We start from the raw sequence: 24,204 nt of genomic DNA on the forward strand, positions 1-24,204 counted from the left end.
AACTTTATTTCCATTATACAATAATCGGGGATGGACTGAGACCAGTTCTCCCAATATTTCAAATTATAATGTTTTTTAATATATTTTCTTTGTATTTTCTATTAATAAACTATTTTATTTGTTGGTAAAATAGACTGTAAAACTACACCGTTAGCACTGACTGGAAATATAAACAGTAATTAAAATGAACAGATTCGTAAACCGTGTCGTGGTATAACCATTGCCTTAGAAACGAATTCGCCCCGATGTGTGTAATTATTGCAGTAGGCGCGTCCCCTGAAGTTAACACTGTCGCTCTAAATTTCGTACACCCGAAACTGGAGTGGATTGTTGATGGTATTGCACTTCTGATCGGAAAGCACACAGAGAGAACTTTAGAAAATACTTGGAGAGTAAATTCTGAAATGTTGAGAGTGAGTTGAGAAGCTGAATATAACTATCTATTTATAGGCTAGAAATAGGGTTAAAATCGTCAATAAAATTTCATGATTAAATCTCTTCTTTGTAACAGCTGAAACGTCTAGATGAACATGACTCAGAAATAGTCCAGATTCATTGCATCATTATTCAGTTGTTATAACTCCCGAAATTATATCATGTAACCCTTGTAATTAAATTAAATTACTCCTGTAACTCATGATATTAACAGTTTGTCCCCTTTGTACAAAGCTAGAAATCAGTCTAGTTGAAATCTTTCACATTTTTCCATTTGTTTCTTTCAAAGAGAAATTCCTCAAGAATTTTCTCTAAAAATATAGTATTCGCGCGGACGTGTCAAAGACACGTACGACCACGAGCCGAGCCGTGCCGAGCCGAGACCGTCGACGGCGGCGGCGGTGCGCGAGAGTCCTTTGGTTCTCTTTCACTCAACAAGGAAGTGGGAAATCCAAACCATAAATACTCATTCCCAATAATATTTCTAATACTATGTGGGATTGAGCATTACCAACATTCTTAACATTTTATAATTTCATTCTTTTATCATAAAATCTTATTTATCTCTCAACATAACACTACAAAATGACATTACAATAAGAGTTTGTTTGGCATCTGCTTGTCATCCCACTTAAAGAACATGAGTGCTTTCCTACGAAGAGAGATTGTTTTTTTTTAAAGAAGAGTTAATCTCTTGCAATTGCGTCCTCCCCCACCACTGAAACAACCTCAATGCCGACACCTCAGCCTTCCATCATCCGACGACGTTTTCCAATTTCTAGGTCCACTTGTGTTACTCTCTTATGTCTACCACGTATATATATTACATCGACACAACCTTACTTTTTATTCTCACCTTAAAACATTTTTATTTATATCATTATGTCCGTACTCAACTACTGTTTAGATAACTGTTTTTGTCTTTCTCTTCTCTTCCCTGTTGAAGAGTTGAAAAGTGACTCCCAAACAATTGATGTGCACTGTGCATCCAATTGCTTCAATGGTGTTAGGCTGGATTAGTTTTTTTTTAATACCAAACACATGCTTGTAAAGGAAGAAAAAATGTTACAACAACAACAACAACTCTATTCCCATATACAATGGGATAAGGAGATGTAGGGTAGTAGGTTGTCCCCAACGCCAGATTGAGAACAGCTTCCGTGGAAGACCTCCAGCAGTCAGAAAATTAAAAATAAATAAATATAAAATACAATGCATGTATAAATAAATAAATACATAGTTGAACAATCTTCATATGCAATATGCATATGCGCTTCTATAATGGGAAGTAATCCCTGCAAATATATCACTGCGTAAAAATCTCTGCATATAGACAGAAACGTAAGTCCAGGCTAAATTTAAAAAGAGGAAACATGAAGAGAATGATACACAGTAGTCAACGATAGCAAGTTACGAGAATGAATCAAGTCAAATGGGTTAAAACCTAAACTAAGGTTACACTACTCTGTTACCATAGTTCTAAGCCTTCATAAATTCCAATGACAGAAACGTATAAAAAGTAGAAGTCATGTAAATTACTATAAAGACATTAAAAAGAAGACAGATATGCTACACCCTATTTCTGTGACATACGCTACTCGGCTACCCGGGTCTTAAGTCTCCATACTTTCATGTCAAAGTCATGTACTCGGTAAGGGCTAAATCCTTCAAATCATCTCAACCAGTCTACCCCACTTCCTTGGTCGACCTCCTTCTGGCACCCGTCGACTGTAATCGACTCTATCCTCCTGACCGCATCCGACGGTTGTCGCCTAAGAACATGGTCAAACCACCGTAGTCTTTACTCCCTCAACTTTTCGGATACAGGCACCACCCCCAAGGACATCCTAATTGCAGAGTTTGGTGTCATGTCCCACAGAGTCTCACCACATGTCTATCGAAGCATTCTCATTTCTGTGGCCTCCATCATCCTTACGTGATCTTTCTTGTTTGCCCAACATTCTGATCCATACAGCAGTGATGGTCTACTTGCCATTGTATAAAATTTTCCCTTTAGTTTTAGAGACACCTTCTTGTCACACAAAACTCCAGTAGCAGCCCTCCACTTTAGTCATTCCACCTTTATACGGTATGTAACATCATCATCTACACCCCATCTTTATGTATCATAGACCCTAGGTACTTGAAACAATCATTTGAGGGGAGAACATGTCCTTCGATGCATACTTCTACATCTTCATCGTTTTGATTTCACTGAAATTTAAACATAAATACTATGTCTTTTTAATATTGATCCTTAGACTTTTTTTTTCCAAAACAATCTTAAAAGAAAAAAAAAAGGTTGATTAATGTAATTTGGGAAGCACTGTGGCAATTGAGATCATGGGGAAGTTTGATTGATTAATGACAGACAAGATTGAAGGCTGTCTTAAAATTGGATTTCATTTGTCTTTACTTACATCATTAGGAATCTCCACCGCCCAATTAATTATCCCGTTACATTTTTATCATGTGATTTATTAATCTAAATATAATCTTTAAAGAAAGATATTTTTTAATTTTATTAATTATTAAAATAGCATATTCTAACACACATTTTACAAATAAAGACACGTTCAATCAATTTATATGTAGAAAATAAACACACAAGAAAAAGGAGCACAAAGTGCATGCAGGGCAAAAGTGGGTCTAAATGACACCCTAATCGTAAACCCTTGCTTGCATGAAATTTGCAAAACATCAACTTCAATACTCACCACTTTAAATGAAATACTTACAAATTTATATATTGTATTCTACTAAAATAAATAAATATATTACTATTACGGATGATAACAAATAATCAACCACAAAAATGTAAAAATAAACGTACATATTTTATGTAGAAAATTTTATTAAAAAATATGAATGAGGAAGAAAATAAATCACTATATTAGATGATAAAATGCAAGCAAAAACACAAGAGGCGTATAATAGATCTTCATTATATTTGATATTTATACCCGAACATTATATGTGATAAAATAGAGGAAAAAATCATTATATCAACGATAAAATGTACCGGAATTGCAAGAAAAACCACGAGCTTTTTGGCTCAGGTCAAAATAAAATTCGTGTTACGATCTCTAACCATTAAATTTGATATTTATACTCTAACAAAATATCCTATTAGTATGTATACTTTTAATATGATACTTATCTTACGATGAAAATGTCTAATACGACACTTGTGATTTAATAAAACATTAAATGGGATACTTATTCTTTAACAAAATGTCCAATACAACACCAGTAATTTAGTAAAATGTCCAATATAACTCCTATATTTTGTCAGAACATCTAAAATGATACCTAAACTTATAATAGGGTCTTACCATTGATCTAGCGTATAATTCAATAATTTTCTAAAGGATTGAACTAAAATTTATCATTTATGACATCCAAAATGCAATTTATCGTTATCTAAAATTTAAATTTTAGAATTTAAAGGCCTAAACAAGTATTTTTCCCATGTTAGGGGTGGGGGTAGTCTCCTAGCTTCATCTATAGACATATGAATAAAATCATTGTTTTAATAAAATGTATCAAACGATTATAAAATGATCGCTAAATTTTATTAAATTATTACAAATGATCATTATATTTATTGAACGTTTACAATCATTATAATATCACATTGATTATTTTATAACAATTATGTAAAGTTAATAATTAGTTTATAACTATTAAAAATTTAATCATTAAATTTAATTATGTAAATATAATTTAATCACCTCTAATATGCTTTACATTATTTCATGTATACGTATTTATTTATTTGGAACAATTTAAATAATTGTGAAGAGAATTAATGTTCCTTAGAGTGGAGATCAATAGACAAAGGTGAGCGCAATCATAGCCGACCTGCAAGATTATGCTCCCACAACAATCAAACCCTAATTAATTAACACATTAATAATAGATGTTGATAAATTAATTTATTGTTGGGTAAAGTACACTAGAGGTCACTTAAATATGTCAAAAATAATATTTTTGCTATTGAACTTTTAAATATTACAAAATAATTAAATTTCTCAAATAATTACGAAATCCTTAAAATTTATCAAACTATTATAAAATTGTCATTAAACTTATCAAAATTGTACTTTTTATATATAATAGAAACTATTGTATACCATTTCTATAAATTTAATGATTATTTTATAATATCTAAAATTTACTGATTAAAAATAACATTTTGACATAGTTCAATAACTTCTAACTTATTTTACCATTTATTTTTTATGAGCTTATTTGATTTGTATGATTTTCCCACAGTTTAATTGAACTCTTAAATACCACACGCACCATGTGCTCAAGTTGTCTCAATTTTAAGGTACTGAAAAAGAATAAGGTAAGATTAGATGGGTTTTTATTAATAAAAAAATATTAAATGGATCAAAGAACATTGTACCAATGGGCAAACTGGGTTGGGTTCATGGGGATGAGTGGGACAATTATGATCATGTCTAATCTTGTACGGTTGTCTCAGTCAGCTTGGGATATGTCAGGCTGATTTAATCTAATAATATTTTAATAATAGTAATAAAATAAAACGTATTATTGATAATGAAAATATATTCTAATTTAAACTTAAATGAGATATGTATATATAAAGAACACCTGTTATTTAACGTTGCTTTATACAAGTATATAAAGGTTTAACTAAAAAATATAAAATTTTGAATGGTTTAAAGAAAATATTTTAAAAAACTAGTATTCGATTAAACTTTGTAATTATTTGGAGATTTAATGAAAAAAATTAGTAATTTTGAGAGACTTAATTAAAATAATTCGAAAATTTAAGATTTCACGAGCTTTTTCTTTAAAAATGAAAAATGCCAAAATAAATTTTAAATATATTTTAGAGCTATAATTAGTGATGAGAATGAGACTAAGATCTAACAGTTTTTGATCTAATTCGGTCTTCTACAGTCTTTTATAGAATTATGTCGAGCCAAAAAATTTTATGGGTAAGGTCGAACTCGGTCGATTAAAATTTAGGATTAAAAATATCCTATATGAGATAATATTATAATTCTCTCTTATATATTTTGGGATATATACGATATTATTTCTCTTTGCAACTACGTCTCTATTTTACCGAATGAAAGCGATAATTATATATATTTGTGTCGAGTTGATTACAAATTGTTATCTAAAGATCATGCCAATTTTCAAATATGATGGAGCTTTTCTAATTGAATAAATTCATGTTCCTGTAAACAAAAAATTTGACCCAACCCTACTTGTGCCTATCCCTAAGTATAAAATAAATTTTCCAAATTTTTGCGTGTTAAGACTTACCTATTCTTTATTACCTCAACTATTACAAAATCTGATTCAATCTAACTCATATTTAATATTTTCTTTAAAAAATATCGAATCTATTAAATTAGGTCATCAAAATCCATTACTCAAATGAAATTACTATCCCTATAATATATATATATATTATATATATATATACTCTTAAATTATAAAATTGTTATTTAATCTCTTCAGGGTATGTAACATTCTGAATTAGTATAATTATAACATTATACTTTAGTCCCTAAAATAATGATTTTATGATTTAATATTTTTTTAAAATTATAAAAATTTAAATAAATAAAGTATAAATTATATCTGAATTGAACTTTGACTCTCCTATTTTTTAATTTCATCCCTGTCCGTATAGGTCAATTTATAAACTCGACCTTTAAACATAGCTAAATACACATATAACAGTACACAGATACATGTATTTTGAGGAAGGGAATGAATTCCCTGGGCCGACAAAAGATTAGAATGCTGCCGTTAATGGAGACGACAGCACTTTGATTCCTCCATAGATATCTGCACATAAACTCAACTCTCTCTCTCACTCAGTGACTCACTGGGTCCATCTCCCTTTTTTCATTCAACTCACTATTTCGAGTTGCACCAACAGTGAAACCTTTTCATTCCTCTTATAACAACACTTGAACGATCCCCTCCGTCTCTCTCAAACCACTTCACCTTCTTTCATCATTTTCCCTATCACCACTCTTCTTCCTTTCTCCGCCATTAAGATTGGCTCCAAATACCTTGTGTTATGGATTATCAACCCAATACTTCACTTCGTTTAAGTCTCCCCAACGATCACGTTAACCTAGACCTTGTTCTCGAGCCGTCGTTGTTGTCGTCTTCCTCGACGAATAGTCCGACCGAACCAAAGATCTTCCCTTGTAGCTATTGCCAGAGGAAGTTCTTTAGTTCACAAGCGCTCGGCGGGCATCAAAATGCTCACAAGCTTGAGCGAACTCTTGCTAAGAAAAGCCGAGAGCTAAGCTCGTCCGTTCGAGCTCACGGTGGATCGAGTTTGAGCTATCCAGTGTCGTCCGGTCTCGACGGTTCGAGTCATCCCCGACGTATGCAGTCGTCGTCGAGTCTATCGAGCAAAACGGTCCAGCCGGAAGGTTTTTCGGAGAAATGAGCTACGGAGAGATGTGAATTATGGTCCTAGAGAAGGGATCGGTTCTTGGCCCATGGGGTACCTGACTGAAGATGTCCAAGAAGAGTTTAGCCACCTTGACTTGTCTTTAAGGCTATAAACTTGTAGTTCGTGAATGTATTTCCGATCGCGTCGTGTTATTACGATTATAAAAATAATTATTCGATTTTGTAGCATTCTATCTTGTGCAATGACTATTCAACTCATTTGTATTTCATTTTAATTTGTTTTATAACCTTATATTAAAGCATGGGCTATAGAAGTCCATCTCACATAGTATCTTCTTTTACCTATGCCTCAACAATTTATAGTACAAGTATTTTGCTGGTGTATCCTTTTAAAGTTATAAGGTATAATGAATTCATAGTCCGAGAATATATGAAAATTATTCACACGTGTATGATTTAATTCATGATAAAATTTAAAGATAATTATTTACATAAAATGAAAATCGAATCTGAATGCTCAAGGTATAAAATCTCATTCTTTATCAACTTTGCCAAAATCTTTATGGCTTATTAGTTGAACATGTTCATAGTATATATACCAATATTCATGCATGCATCATATATTTATATATTGATTGAATCTTTATATTATATTACTCGGATTACTTTTTCAGTTCTAAAGGATTATCGAAGTTGAAATGAATTCAACCTGATAATTATCTAAGATAAATTAAAAAAAATACAATCTGGAATTAAAATTCGACAATTCTAATCAATCAAAAATAATAAATAAATAAAAAAACAATCGAAAGATAACTAACAAAAAATCTTAAACCTTAAAGTCGTAAACTTTAAGCCCCTACTAAACAAATAAACAAAACATGAAGGATTAGGAGAGGTAAGGAAGGGCATTTGTACAAAATGTAGGGTAAGTTAAGGTCAATAATTAAGATGATCATGTCCATTTAGGGCAAGTGATAAGGGGAATTAGTTTGAGATAATGTAAGACCAAATTTATGTAATCACTGCTTTTCTTTTTGATTTGATGTTTTCAAATCAAAGTTTAGGAAGCTTATTGATTGACATCAGCACTTGGGCAGGGCAATTTTAGACGTAAGGTTTGCTAATAAGTGGGTCCAATCACACTCTCCTTTTAGTGTAATTAACCACATTTTAGAGTACATTTAGGAGGTGCTTAGGCTCACCCCCAAATCTAGACTCGAGTTTTATTTTATCGAATCGACAATATTGAAAATAAATCCACACTTAACTTTATATTTTTTTCTGTTTTGATCATTTATCGTTATAAATTTAAAGAGTATATTGATATAATATTTTTAATTATTTTTCAATATTAAAATTTTCGTCGAGTTTACATATTTATTATATATTATTATTATCGTTATTATTATTAATAATAAATATATAATATTACAAGCCCAATACAACCAAACCTGAAGCCCAATTACATAAACCCGATCCAGGCCCATATTACAAAATTGACCCGAAGCAATCCACCCATCTGACCCGAAAACCCAACAAGCTGGTCCAAGAAGCCCATAACCCAACTAAGGTTTCCACATCTCATCTCAGCCGCCACAATCTCAACTGTTTGATCTGGAGAGATCCATTGGCCCAGAGGATGTCAGAAGAAACCTTAGGGTTTCATTATAACCCTAGGGCTATTCCGACCGCCGCCTTAGGTTGATGATGAGCTCCTCGTCGTCGTCTCCAAGTTCTCTAGTCAACAACCACCACCTCTCCAGCTGGATCTAGAGGATCTGGGTGCATTAATGCACCCAACCAATTCACCGCACACATCACCCCTATGGTGAGTCACCACCGTATCTTCGGTGACTCACTGAGGTTTCATAACGGTCGAGTACTAAATGGGCTATAAAACCCCCAAACCTACAAAGAGAAGACCCCAACATAAGCAACAGAAAGACAAGAGAGTCATTAAAAAAACAGAAACAGAGAGAAAAATAAACGGAAGCCAACAAACAGAGCAACCAACGAGTATTCGAAAAGAAAAAAGGAAAGAAAGAGTAGAAACTTACCGAGAAAGTCAAACATCGTCGAGTTTTTGAAGGTAAAAGTCTAGATCTAAGGGTTTAGTGGGTTTTTAGAAGAAAATAACTCGGATTCGTGTTTAGGGGAACTTGGGATTCGATTTATTTAAGTTTCCCGAATTTCGGTCACCGTGGACGATGGTCGGCGGTGGTCACCAACGCCGGTGCACGGCGACAGGCGGTGGCTGTCTTTCCCTCTGGTGAGAGAAATCTAGAGAGAATGGAGAACTTCTAGAGAGAGAATGAGAGCTTCTCTCTCTTGGAGAGAGAATAGAAGAAGAAATGAGAAGTTTTGGCCTTAATGGTTGGTTTAATGGGTATAAATACCCTCCCTGAATGACACTATTTCAAGGGGTTTATGTGTTATTTGCGCAGGGAAAAATCATGTATGTTGTCCTTGTACTTTGTAAGCTTATATTTTCATTGAAATCATGTTTCTATGTATTTCAATTTGGTATTCACATTTTTTTTTATTTCTTTTTAATCACTAACCGTTTTTTATATGTTTAGGTAAAATAGCCTATTTAATCCTTAGATTTTAATATTTTAATTTAATCCCGAATAATAATTAAGGTTAAATTACCATTCTAGTACCTTTATTTTATGATATTTTTATTTAGGGCCATAAGTTTTCTTATTTATTTAATCCATTAACTTTAATATTTTTAATTTTTAAAATTATTATTGGTTTATTTACAATTTTATTGCTTAAAATATGATTATTTACATAGATAACCTTAACTTTTGTAGTTTTATAATTTAATCACTAAGTTTATTATTTTAGTTTTTTATTTACATATTTATCAAATTTTGTAATTATAATTTTTAAATGTTATTTTATTCGAGCGATTTATAAAAATATCTCCTAACTTGCTAGGAAAATATTTTCGAAGATTATTCGTATAAAATAATATCCCATTTTCCTTTTTAACATAATTTAAATATTATTCGAATTTGCCAATTTTAATAATCAGATGACATATAATCGTAAGTACCAATTTTGGGCGTTGTGGGAGTGCTAATCCTTCCCCACACGTAACCGACTCTCGAACCCTTTTCAAAATGAATCTCTGGTCAATCGCAAATCAAATTTTTATCTTTTAAAATTATTTTTCTTAAAATTATTTTAAAAGATATTTTTAGGTATTCGACTTACCTAACCCAAAGGTCGATTGGTGACTCCAAATTTGTCTATTTTAAAACCTGAAATGTTCCCAATATTAAGTCGGACCGATTCTCGAAAAAGCCCTAAAAAGCCCAACGGGGACCGTTTCAACAATCTTATGATATACATTAGTAGTGTTGTTAATTTTTTAACGATATGCAATGAAATAAAAATTGTGACATTAGGTATCATTCTAAAAAAATAATAGTTGAGTGATCAAAATAGAAACTAAGTAATAGGTATGTGACCAAAGAAGTAGTTTTCCCTTTACATTATTTTCTTTAATCTATTCTAATTTGTAGGATCAACATAATCAGGTCGAGCTAGGTTAGATTTTTTTTTATCAATTTTTGATCAATCTGAATTTAAAGAGATTCTATTTGACTTGATTTTTAACATAAAAATCTATATTTACACTCGCATTTAATCGATTCAAGTCAATATAAATATATATAAAGAATCTCATAAAATAAAATTTTAATTAAAAATAGAGATATTATAAATATTTTTTAAATTAAAAAAACATATTATTTATGTTAGTAGGTGAATTATTATAATTTGTAAAAGACATAAAATTTGAAGGACAAGACATATTATTAATTTATTTTATATTTTCAATATCGAAAGATGAAACGATAACCCGAATATGGGTGTAGTGGGTTATAATTTTCTTAGCCAGAAAGAAAAATTGCCACGTTGTAATCCGTCAGTCATCCAACGAACAGTCTCGAATTCCTTACTCTATTTATAACCAAATCCCGCCGCTCAATTTTTACCAGCACGATCGGTTTCTTTTTTCCCAAACATAATGATTTTCGTAGGCACCCCCCCCTAACCCTTTTGCACCACCGTCGCCACCGCCACCACACCTATATGGTGCGGCGCCGCCACCTCCGCCTTACTATGCTGCACCTCCTCCTCCTCCACCACCACCTCCTCCACCACATCACAACCATCCAGCAGGTCCACCGCCTCATGCTTTTTCACCACCTCCTGGACCTCCGCCGCTGCCTTATTTTGATCCATATAGACCATCACCGCCTTGGAATCGCCCTCATCCACCCCCATACTAGCTAGTTACAAACTTACAACGCCTTTTGTTTTATAAATAATTGCCTTTGGAGTCAGTAGCAAAGCACTCAACAAGGAACTTTATTATCCTTAATATGACGCTATTAGAGATTATGTTGTGTTTTGATAGGAAAAGACGCGTAATTTTCCTTCTTTTTATAGTCTTATGAAATGTACTTGTAATTATATATTTTATGTTATGACCATAAAATTATTAGCATTTAGATTTGAAGTTATTGATTTTATAATTATAACTATAATTAAATAAAAAAAGTTTTATTAGTTCAGAAGAATTACAAGACCGTATGTATTCGATAATGAATATTCAAATATTTCTATAGACGTTGTGTTCATAGTGTACATCTAAAGATAATAACTATTTTTTAATCACTAAATTAGTTTGTTTCGTAATAAATAAACGTATTTAAATTTATTTATTTTAATGCAAATCAGGTTGGGCCAAAGAATGTGGCTTGGGCAACTAGTTTGGGTTAACCATGATTATTTGAGCCCAATTGAGTAAGTAATGCCATTGGGTTCTCAAATCTTCTGAATGACTTCATTTATGAAACTCTACAACTTGAATTTGGATATTGGAATTTTTTAATGTTATATAATTCAAATATATTTAAATTAAATAAATTATTTATTAAATTTAAAATATTATATTTATTTAATATCTAAATTTGATATTTAAAAAGTAAGTAAAATTGAATTGGATATTCATTATATTGATAACTATTTATCCAATTAATTAGGAGGATATGATATTGAAAAGGAAATAAGAAACGGGGATCATGAGAAATAATGTAGAGAAATATGGTAAATTTTATAGTGATTGGCAAAGTCGTCAACAATTGTAGACGACTTTACTTCTTCTTTTTTTCTTTTTGCATTTTAAAACCAAATTGTAAAGAAATAAAAGTGAAACGACTACAATAGAAATTTGCCAAAGTAGAGTGATTTAAGAGAACCACTTTGTCCTCAATGTCGATCACTTTACTTTAATTTTTATATTTTATACATTTTTAGGATCAGGAAATTAAAAGTATAGGAATAATAAAATAAAGAGAAAATAACTCATGACCAAAAATCCAGATAATATACGATTTTAAACTTTTTTTTGGATTTGCGAAATGACCAACAAAATCGCAATGCGATCTCCAGTATCGCAAATCGCGATTCGTTGCAAAATTGCGTTGCGATTTTCCATTTCGCTTTGCGATAATCTACAGCGTTGCGATTTTCCAAATTCGTTGCGATAGTTAAAAAAAGATTTTGTTTCTTAAGAATTTTCTCTAAAAATATCCACGCGAATGTCGAAGACACGTATTACCACGACCACCCCGACCCGCCACGGCCACGGCCCGAGACGAGACGGCGGCGGCGGCGCGCGAGAGTCCCCCTTGTTCTCTTCACTCAACAAGGAAGTGCAAATCCAAGCCTTAAATACCATTCCCAATAGTATTTTTAATACTATGTGGATTGAGCATTACCAATCCTATTGTGAAGATTGTTGCTTGAAGAGTTGAATAACGTTCATTGTCACAAGCGTTGCATGATTGGTTCTGGTGGAGGTTATGTCGGGTTTGTATTCTTATACTTGAAGAAATGATGATAACCTATGCTACTTAAATTAATCACATGATCTACGTATATTACTCTTAAGAATGTAAGTTGCTATATATGCAAGCAAATCATCAAATTAAAGGACTACTTTTACTTGTTTCAAAACATTGTTAAAAATAAAAAATTAGAAAAAGTGGGGTAATGCTCAATCCCACATAGTATTGAAAATATATTGGGAATGTATTTAAGGCTTGGATTGTGCACTTCCTTGTTGAGTGAAAGAGAACAAGGAGTCTCGCGCGCCGCCGCCGCCGCCGTCTCGTCTCGGGTCGGTCGTGGTCGTGGTAATACGTGTCTTCGACACCGCGCGGATACTATCTTTTAAGAGAAATTCTTAAGAAACAAAATCTTTTTTTTAACTATCGCAACGAATTTGGAAAATCGCAACGAATTTGAAAAATCGCAACGCAATTTAGACTATCGCAACGCGAAATGGAACACGAATTTGCGATACTGGAGATCGCAATGCGAATTAGAGATCGCATTGCGATTTTGTTGGTCATTTTCGCAAATCCAAAAAAATTGTCAAATCGTATATTATCTGGGATTTTTGGTCACTGAGTTATTTTCTCTAAAATAAAATGATAAGGAATAAGACTGAAAATTTAATTCACTTAAAATTGATTTCTGAATATTCCTATTTCAGTCACTTCACTTCCATTTCTTTACAATTTGGTTTCAAAATGTAAAAAACAAATAGAATAAATTCATTTGTAGCTGCCAATAACTTTGCTAAAATAATACTCATTTGTCAACGACTTTGTCAATCCCTGTAAATTTATTTTATTTTCCTAAATAATTTCTCATGATTTTTATTTCTCTAATTTTATTTTTGAACATTGATATTTCTCATAAAACAAAACTATTTTGATAATAAATATCTCAACATTAATATCCAACAAAATTCCTTATATAATGTTATGAGATAAAATATTGGTTCATTTAAGGTGTTAAGGGAATTATTTTTTGAAATTGAATGTTTGTTACAATGATTTAGAAGACACTTGGTAGATACGACGTCTTCCCTAGTATTCATGTAACCGGACTACCAAATCAAGCAGAGTACAGAACATAAGACGTCGTGTCTTTCAAGTCTTTCCAAATACGTCAATAGTTTATGCATCTTCCAATCTGTATTGTATAAACATCATATCTCATAAAATAATTTCCTCAACACCCTAAATGAATTAATATTTTCCGAATATATTATCTAAGCATTTCTACCATTAAAAATCCATACCTACTTTAAATCTATTGTGAATAATAATTAAAATATTTAAATTTAATATTATAAAAATTTATAATATTCGAATCTATAAAATAGTCTTCGTATACGTATGTATCTACATTAGACATTGCTATTCCTATCTTATAAGGTCCATATATTGAAAGTTCAGAAGGCCTTACGTAAGATTTTGCTTTCCAGTTTTCCACAGCTTGCATTTGCATATATAGAGTCTGATATTTTCAACAATTTTAGGTTTATGTAATTTATGACTTATTATTCTTCAACTTCTACTAGAGAGGGAAGGTAGGTCGTAGATGAACCCAATGTTCCACTAATGATTCCTGAACAATTTGAATTCACATTTTCATTTGTACTCACAAAATTATCATAAAAGAAATTCGTTCGTTTGTCAACATATTAAATGTAATATTTTGTTATTATTATATTAATCTACAATTACTGGTGAAATGAGACGTTAGATCTTTAAGTTTGGCCAGAAGTTTAAATCTATATATTAAAATGAGAAAATAAAATTGGAAGGATTGTCTTTATAATAGATTTTTATATCTGGTATGGATTTGACGGCCAATGTATGTTTTTATAACAATTTTTTCATTTTTTAAGGTCGATTTGACATTATCTCACCTATAAACATTTATTTGGTTACTTTGTTGGTCTATTCCTATTTGGACCGTCAATATGATTTTTTTTCCCTCATATTAATAGATGCTTGTTATCATCTTAGATAAAAGAGTGCTCGAGTTGTGATAAAGTCAATTATTATGTGTCATCATCGTTATATTCATCTTTACACTAGTGTTGACTATATTTCTTTTACGATGACAATCGTGTTTGCTTGTATCTCATATTTTTTTAATTATTTGATTAAATTCTTTTAAGTTTCATATTTATTATTTAATAGTTTTTTAAAGAAATCACTAATTTTATTCAAATAGGAAATCTTAAATTACAATAAAGATTTACAATCATAATTTTTAATTAAGCACATAATTAGAATAATTTCCTATAATCATTAACACAAAACTAGCAACTTAAAGACCACATAAGGACTATACAAGAAAATATTAAAATCTAACTAAGAAAACTCGAACAAAGATACAAATAGATATGATTGCATCGGTAAACGAACCACAAAAGGATTCAAGCCACTGAAGACCACAGACAAACCAAATCAGACTCGAGCGATATGAAAAACTATTCATGAACGCATAACGGGTATCCAATTCCAATCCGATGGTCCAAAACAGAGAAGATAAACAATATAACAGATAAGTGTCATATTGATCAGTCGTTACGATGTCTATCAACTCTTAGAAAATGACAAATGAAACAACGATCAAATGATAAAAAAAGTGTCAAAAGACAGAAGAAAACGTTTATAAAGGCAGAGGAAAACGTATCATGTAAATAGACTTATTGAGTAAAAAGAGAAAATAAAAGACCATAACTAATATTAAATTAGTGCTGCCGTCGATTAATAAAGATGAAAATAAAAAGAGAATGATTTAGCTGAGTAAAAAAAGAGAAAATAAAAGACCATAACTAATATTAAAATTAGTGCTGCCGTCGATTAATAAAGATGAAAATAAAAAGAGAATGATTTAGCGATGAGAGAAAATTCCCTTAAATCATTAAAAATAATAGTTGAGAAATGCATTTATTTTTTAATAGTTAGTTTCTTGGTCTGGTGCGAACCAATATTAAATACATTTCATCACGCAAAACATTGATTTTTATGGGTTATATTAGTTTTGACTATTCGTATTTACCTCTTCAACACATTTTTGTAATTGAATGGTTGAGAATTAAGTGCAAGTAGGTGAAGAATGTATGTGAATTTTCATACTTTTCTATATAAAACTTCCAATTTCTCAAGTAGAAGAGAGAATGGGACGTTCAACATTTGGTTTGTACCGGAACTTGTGAAGACAAAATTTGGGTTTGATTATGATTTTAATCTTTGTATTATGTTGAAATTTCTAATTTAGTTTAATTTAATTATTCTGTTTTTATAATGTTATTAATAGTTTCAAAATTATAATAATCTTTTGTTGTCATTTGGTAATAGAACTTATTAAGTGACTTAGTGGTAAAAATTATGATTCTCAATTTAAATTGGTTCTTAAATTTGAAAATGTTTATATCAATCTTCAAATTATAATTTTATTTTAAATTGGTTATTAGACTTCACGATACTTAAATCAGTCCTCAAGTTATCATATCATTTCATTTTGATCCTTCTATTAATGTACGGTTAACTCTATTAATTTTTCAAGATCAGTGAGAATTGGACCTGCAACATTCTAAGGCTAATATGATTTTGAAGGTTGTGGAAAATTTTAAAAGGTCACAAGTTCAATTCCTATGACCTTAAACAAATATGCATTAGAGTTAACGATACCTTAGATTGATAAACAAAAATGATAATGAATATAATTTTTAAGATTTAAGGACCAATTTAGAATAAGATTATAGTTTAAAATTCGATATATAGTATTTAAAATTGAAAGAACAATTCAAAATAAAAGTCATAATTTGGGCACATCCTACGAAATTATCTCAAAATATTTTTATTAACACCAGTACTAAATCAATCCATTTGATAAAAGACGAAGTAATGAACAAAGATTCAACAGGTATCCAGCCATATATCAAGTTTAAAAGTCAGTTAAGGAGCAGTGCATTCTTTAGCAAGTCCCTGAGGGAAGCGCTTGGTATCGGTGCAGTAGTTGTAGATCATGTAGTTTTTCTGCACCCATTGGAGCCTCTGTTTGCTGCTAATATCCAGTTCTTGCGACAGCCACGACGAGCTCGACGAGCACGACGATTTCCCCGATGACCACACGCACATCGGCCTTGTAGTTCCTGTAAGAAGCTGTGAACGGAGCTTTGCTCCAATCTGTCTTGATAAGCCCACCACGAGTCGCCCAGTCGTCGGCGTTCCAGAGAGTCGAATACACTCTCATTGCCTGGCTCGTCGGGAACGGAACGCCGATCGATTCCAGTTCTTGAACTCCCTGATCGGCGTGCCATCGATAGAGAAGCTGACAACATTAAAAAATGAATCACAAATCACAATCAAACAATGAAAAAATCTGTAAAAATATCACAACTGTGAAATATAACTTACATGATGCGTTGAGGATTCCAAAGAAGAGAGTAGGTATGAAAATCTTTGGTGGGATCGAACCAAAGGTGAAATTGTTGCTCTCTGTCTCCTTTTCCTCCGCAATACACATTCGTGTGAACCGTGTATGGTTCACCGAAAGGTTCCCCAAAACTCGAAGTCTATTTCGTCCCACGTCGACCCTTGTGAACGAAGCTGTTTCACCCACATATAATCAAACATCAGCACAGAGTTCGTTTACTTTCAAACAAGCAACAACTTACATAATACGTCGTGACAGTGCCGGCAGAATTTTCCCGGAACGAGCTTGACGTTCATATCATCTTCCCAAGAGATATTCATTTCTGGACTGAAACCAGAACCGGAGGATTGTCGAGGCTGAGAGTCAAAAGCTGGCCGTTCTCCAGAATCTTACCCCTTCCATCCCCCACATAACTTCAACGTCTTGGTTAAAGTTTGCAGCTGAAGCAACCAACACAAAGCCGAGCAAAACAGATAGGACACAGCCAAATGAAGAAGACATCATAATTTTGTGGGGGTTTTTGATTTGATTGTCGATGTTTTGAAATGGGGGGGCGTTGTTATATATAGGAGAAGATTTGGTGAGAAACAGAGGTATTGGAAATTTCGTGCTTGGTCGGAGTTGTAAACAGCTGGAAAATGGAAAAAGAGAGAGATGGTCCAAGTATAATAATGGCGATGCTCATTCTTGGTTCCATGCAAGTAATGTTTATATGTTTGGTGCCGCCTTTCTATGTTTGATTACTGTGCTTCCCAGGAATTAATCGGTAGTTCGAACCCATTCTATTTGAATATACGCTATTTTATTTTATTAATTATTAAAATATACTGCAGACTGATCCGCCATGGATTGCATGTTTAACTCGTTTAAATATATTATTACAAATAAAGTCTAGGGTGTGATTCCATCCATGGGTGCTTATTGAGTGGGTTAATCACAAGTTGAATGGTATTTATTGGATTTATTTTTTGACTCAACTCAATACTTGATATACTCGGTAAAATATCAGTTATTTGATTCGGCTTACTCATTAAACTCTCCAAAACTTTTGCTTTATTTTCTTTTAAATATATATAAATTAATAAAAATAAATGAATAAAATTACATCAAATAATCAAGTGTACGAAATAATTTTAAATTTTAAATTCTAAAATAATAATAAAAGAAATTAAATTAACATATTTGATTCGGCTTACTCATTAAACTCTCCAAAACTTTGCTTTATTTTCTTTTAAATATATAAAATTAATAAAAACATAAATGAATAAAATTACATCAAATAATCAAAGTGTACGAAATAATTTTAAATTTTAAAATTCTAAAATAATAATAAAAGAAATTAAATTAACATATCACAATTAAATTTTACCCTTAAAATGAAATAAAATCAATCATAAATAAAATTAAACAATCTAAAAGGAGGGATTGAAATTGAGGGAGCAAAAGCAAACGCGGTTGGGGCTAAGGCGAGCGAGCACGACCATAAGCCGAGGCTCATATAGGCGGTATTGAGTAAACCACAAGATTCCATTACACCAAAAACCAATGGTGTTAAATGAGGAGCCCTTCTCATATTGCTTAACACTTTAAAAGAGAATGGTATCGAGGATGGTATGGTGCAAATGAATATAGAGTTATACCTAAATTATTGTGTAATGTTTGTTTATTAAATTAAATAAATGAGTATATAAGAATTTTTATTTTCATTTAATGAATAAAGAATAAGAATAGCACGAATAAATGTTTGTTTATTAAATTAAATAAATGAGTATATAAGAGTTTTTATACTCATTTAATAAATAAACGAATACGAATTCAAATATTTTGATTCATTTACACACACGAATAAAACTTATTTTTTGACTCGTTTATAAGATCATTTACTCGGATCACATTTTCCTTTTATTTTTTATATTTTCAATATTGATGAAAATAGAACTATACTAAAATAAGGTGAATTTTAGAGTTCAAGTGTAAAGTCTAACGAATTTAAAGATTTAATGGTGCGATTTCACTAATTTTAAATAAAAAAATAAAAAGAGAATATAATAGTCTAACATTAAACAATATTAAATCAACATATAAACAAATATTAATTGAACATATTCACATATAAACAAATATTAATTCAATTATTCATGTACAATTATATAAATATCTTTAAAAATAAATAAAATTATGATACTAAAAATTTAAACATAAACATTTTAAAAATATAAATAAACACGAATATAATTGTATTCATTTAAAGTGGGGTACAATCATATTTTTGAAAATTAAGTGTTTTTTAATATTTTTATATTAATAATTTAATTCTATATTTAAAATTTGGTAGTTTTATATTCTAAATTTTAATATAGTTTTTTAAAAATTACATTCTAATATAAAATAAAACCATACGTATAGGTAAAGTGTAGTATAATATGCAATCAAAATATAAAATTATTATTGATCTTATGTTATATATATATCGAAAGAAAAAACATAAAATACAAAAGATATACAAACTACATTCATCTTTAAGCATTACAAATGAAGAAACATTTAAACAACATTGACATGAGGAAGTCCCAGCCGTTAAGCAGCAGTGCATTCTTTAGGTAGTCCCTGAGGGAACCGCTTGGTATCGGCGCAGTAGTTGTATCATATACTTTTCCCTCACCCATTTCAGCCTCTGTTGGCTGCCGATATCCAGTTCTTGCGACAGCCATGAATTTCGAGAAGGTGAGCTCGACGAACACGAAGATTTGCCCGAGGACACACACAAGCATCAGCCTTGTAGTTTTGTAGGAAGCTGTGAAAGGAGCTTTGCTCAATCTGTCTTGATGAGTCCGCCACGAGTCGCCCAATCATCGGCGTTCCAAAGACTCGAATACAGTCTCATCGGCTGAGATTTTCGGGAACGGAACGCCGATGGATTCCAGGTTCTTGAACTCCCTGATCGGAATACCATCGATAGAGAAGCTGACATCATTCAAATCATAATCAAACAAAAATATAATATGCAAAACACAACAACTGTGAAATAAAACTTACATGATGCGTCGAGGGTTCCAAAGAAGAGAGTAGGTATGGGTCCAAAGAAGAGAGTAGGTATGGAAATCTTTAGTGGGATCGAACCAAAGATGAAACTGTTGCTCTCTGTCTCCTTTTCCTCCGCAATACACATTCGTGTGAACCGTGTATGGTTCGCCGGAAAGGTTCCCAAGAACTCGAAGTCTATTTCATCCCACGTCGATCCTTGTGAACGAAGCTGTTCCGCCACAGATAACCAAACATCAGCACAGAATTCGTTTACATGCAAAACAAACTAACAACTTACATAATATGTGGTGACAGTGCCAGCAGAGTTGTCCGGAACAAGCTCGACGTTCATATCAATCTTCCCAAAGAGATATTCATTTCTGGACTGAAAGCCAGAACCAGAGAATTTGTCGAGGCTGAGAGTCAAAAGCTGGCCGTTCTCCAGAATCTTGCCTCTGCCATCTCCCATGTAACATCTATGTCTTGGTTAAAGTTTGCAGCTGATGCAACCAATACAAAGCCGAGCAAAACAAATACCAGCAAAGAAAAATTCATGTCTTTTTTTCTGGGTTTCTCTCTTGGAGTCTTGGTTGATGAATTGGATTTGGCAGTGTAAAGTGTTAATATAGGGGAGGATTTGAGAGATGAAATTACAGAGGAATTCGGAGGCTTCGTGCTTCGTGTGAGTCGATAGTTGAAAAACAGCTGGAAAATAGTGTATAGATTGATGGGTGCTGCTTGGTTATCCATGCAAACGTAACTTAATGCGTTTGGTATGGACTGAACCGAATAGGCCGCCTGTCCATAGGCAGAGGCTTTATTTGGGCAAATTGAGTGAATCAGAAGATATTTTGGCCCAAAGCCAATGGGGTTAAACCAAGTATGCCACAAGCATTTAAATTATAATTTTTCCAGCTCATTGTCTGTTTGAGATTTCAAATTTGAATAATTACATTGAAGAGTATGTATTTTGTTAATTTGAAAAAAAATATTATAAACATAAATTATTTTATAATCATCTCAAATTAAAAGAATATATAATTTCTTGAATTTTCAAATAGTTATAAAAAATAGCTATTAAGTTATTATAAAATGATTGTTGAAATTTGTCAAATGATTAAAAAATAAATAAAAATTTTACTAAATTTATATTATTTATTTATTGTAACATTATGATGATTGTTTTGTAATAGTATAATAATTTTAATAATTAATTTATAATTTTTAAAAGGCTAGTGAAAATGATATGAAAAATATATATAAGGACTAGTAGTGTACTTTACCCGTAAATGAAGAAGTGTTTGTCATTATTGGTTGACACTTAAGGTCAAAAACTGCATGATGGAGTCGACACGTATTGACAAGAAATCCCAACCACTGACATCGTCACGTCAAATAATTACCAACGTTAAAATAGATTTACCTAAAATATTTAGTAGCATTTAAGAGGTTGTTAATTCAAATATATTTAACTGTTTAAAAGTTAAAAAAATTATAGATAATTTGAACATTTTAGGTTTTATAAATCAATATTTTAGTGTATCAATAAGATTAAAAATTATTATTATATACATATAAAGAAAATTAAACGGCGTCAAAAGTGAATTTTTTTATAAATTATAGTTTGTATGACTTAAATCATAATAATAAACATTAAATCGGAACTTGAAGTCGGTGGATGATTACAACAAGAGAAAAGGTTGAAAATCAACAGCTGGCCGCCAAATGATTAATGTCAAAATGGGGATTAGTTAAGCAAATTGCATCTCATTTATCAATGAACATGACACGTAAGATAAAAATATCATAACATTTGATTAATATTTACTTTAATATTTATTTATTTTTAAGTATTTTAACGTTAAAATATTTTATTTTACGACAAAAATGTTCATATTATGGAACAATGATTGTTTCTTACTAACGATTTTCATATTCAGGCAGGTCCTAAAATATAACGTCGAGAGATCAAAATACTCCTTATAAAATAAGAGATTAAAGTGACTACGTAATCAAATATTAAAGACATTTTTATCATTACGCCTAAAGGATGTTTTAAATAATTTTTGTGACAATGGATTGAATCATTATATCCTTAAAAAAAATTAAATGTTAGAATCTTGACATTATGAATAAAATAAATTAAATAAAAAATGATTATTTTTGTAATAAATTTGTACAGTATTTGATTCTATTTGATGGATCAATACATAATAATTAATCCTAAAGTAGTGGGGCATGGAGGGGGTGTGCAAATCCATTGAACTTCAAGTAGGCTGGCTAACACACAAAACACGAACAAATCGTTGTTAAATGCCACACAAACATGACTATATAAATGGCCCACGTAAAAGCTGTCCATGATCATGACAACTCACATAAATATCTTCAAATTTTTAAGTTTGAGATTTTTTAAAGAAATGGAAATGGAAAATTATTTTTTATAATTTATATGCATAATTAAATTTGTTTGAGATAGAGAAATATGTTGGTGAATATCATTATAAATATATATGATTTATCATTTATTTGATGCGTGAAGAGAGAAGAAAAAACAAAGAAGACGACGAGGAAAGAAATTTTCAATATGTTTATTAATAAACATTTAATTTATTTTTTTAATTAAAAAGTTATATTTTTTAAATAATATATTTATATTTAACATTTAGTTACAATAAACATTTAGTTTCCAATAAACAATTCCGAAGATTAATATCGGGTAAATGTATATCTATATATTAAGGATGAATTGGTTTTACAAGTAGAATTGTGATGGATAATTTTAAGCAAATAAATGCTCATTACAGTTTCCTCTGCCCCGACTGCCAATGCAGTATCTAGCCAGAGGTGGTTTCTCCTAGCTGACAAACCGGTGGAAACGGCGCCGATAACATCCTGACAACGGCTGTCATTTCGGTGCTGCCCCGAAATAAACGGAGCAGCAACGCCGATAACAAAACTAAAAACCAATTAAAGGAAGATGTAAGTATACTAATTGAAACGGCGCCGATACATCAATTTTCTTATATTTTATCATTAAAATTTAAAAACTAAACTAAAACCAATAAAATGAAGATATAATTTGAAATATTAATCCCACAATAGAAGTTATTATATTGAATATAAGATGATTTCGATTCAAAAATTTAAATTTAAAAGACTCAGGTCCGATCCAATAAAATAAACAAAAAGCAACTATTTCATAAAACAAAGATACTAAATTCGTAAAATTCAAGAGACTTTTCAATTAGACAGATATTGAACATATGTAAAAGAATGACATAAATTTGATGAAAATAGTTAAACTCACCAATTGTCATTAGTAACTACCAGTAATAATTAGTATGATGTTTAATCGCGATGAATAACTATCGAAAATCTACTAGATAAAGATAAAAAAAATAGATAAAAAAAAAGGAAATTAAATTTACAAGGATCCAGAAAAAAAGATGGGTGCGAATTCTTTTTCAAAAACAATTTAAATTTGATTTTCTGCTATCATTTTGATACTATATGCTATGTCAGAATGACATTAAGTATTTAATCATACATAATCAAAACAAATAATCATAATTAAAGGAAATATTATTCTTAAAAATCATAAGGTTACGCAATAATTAAGATAAATTATGAATATATAAAACGAGTGAAAGAAGTTTTGAGTGATCAATTTTATAATTTACCCCTTCTAAGAATTCAATTTTCATGATTTATGATTTTAAATCAGTTAATAAACAGTGTCATCCATATACTAAAGTTGAGTGTCTTATCAATTGAACTTGAAACTACATAACAGGAGAGTTTACAGACGATAAACGTGCAAGTAAAAAGAGCTGCAATATTCAGTGAAATGGTTGTTCAGTGGAGACGAAACACAGACGACAATTTGCTTACAAATCCCAGAATTTGAGAGACGGAGGGGCACCTCTTGAATCACACACCCCTAATGCATCAGAAAAGAGCAGTCAACGGAGGAGGGGCCATTGA

At 31.2% G+C, this 24,204-nt stretch overlaps 3 pseudogenes; 1 reads left to right on the forward strand and 2 right to left on the reverse strand.

Moving 5' to 3' along the window:
- The first annotated feature begins 6,262 nt into the window (after positions 1 to 6,262).
- On the forward strand, positions 6,263 to 7,080 carry LOC120189241 (annotated as a pseudogene).
- A 9,513-nt stretch (positions 7,081 to 16,593) lies between these two features.
- LOC120189240 lies at positions 16,594 to 17,742 on the reverse strand (annotated as a pseudogene).
- A 1,875-nt stretch (positions 17,743 to 19,617) lies between these two features.
- LOC120189238 lies at positions 19,618 to 21,067 on the reverse strand (annotated as a pseudogene).
- Positions 21,068 to 24,204: the final 3,137 nt, after the last annotated feature.

This window comes from Hibiscus syriacus, unplaced genomic scaffold (genome assembly GCF_006381635.1).
Source record: "Hibiscus syriacus cultivar Baekdansim isolate YM2019G1 unplaced genomic scaffold, ASM638163v2 tig00116954_pilon, whole genome shotgun sequence".
NCBI lineage: Eukaryota > Viridiplantae > Streptophyta > Magnoliopsida > Malvales > Malvaceae > Hibiscus > Hibiscus syriacus.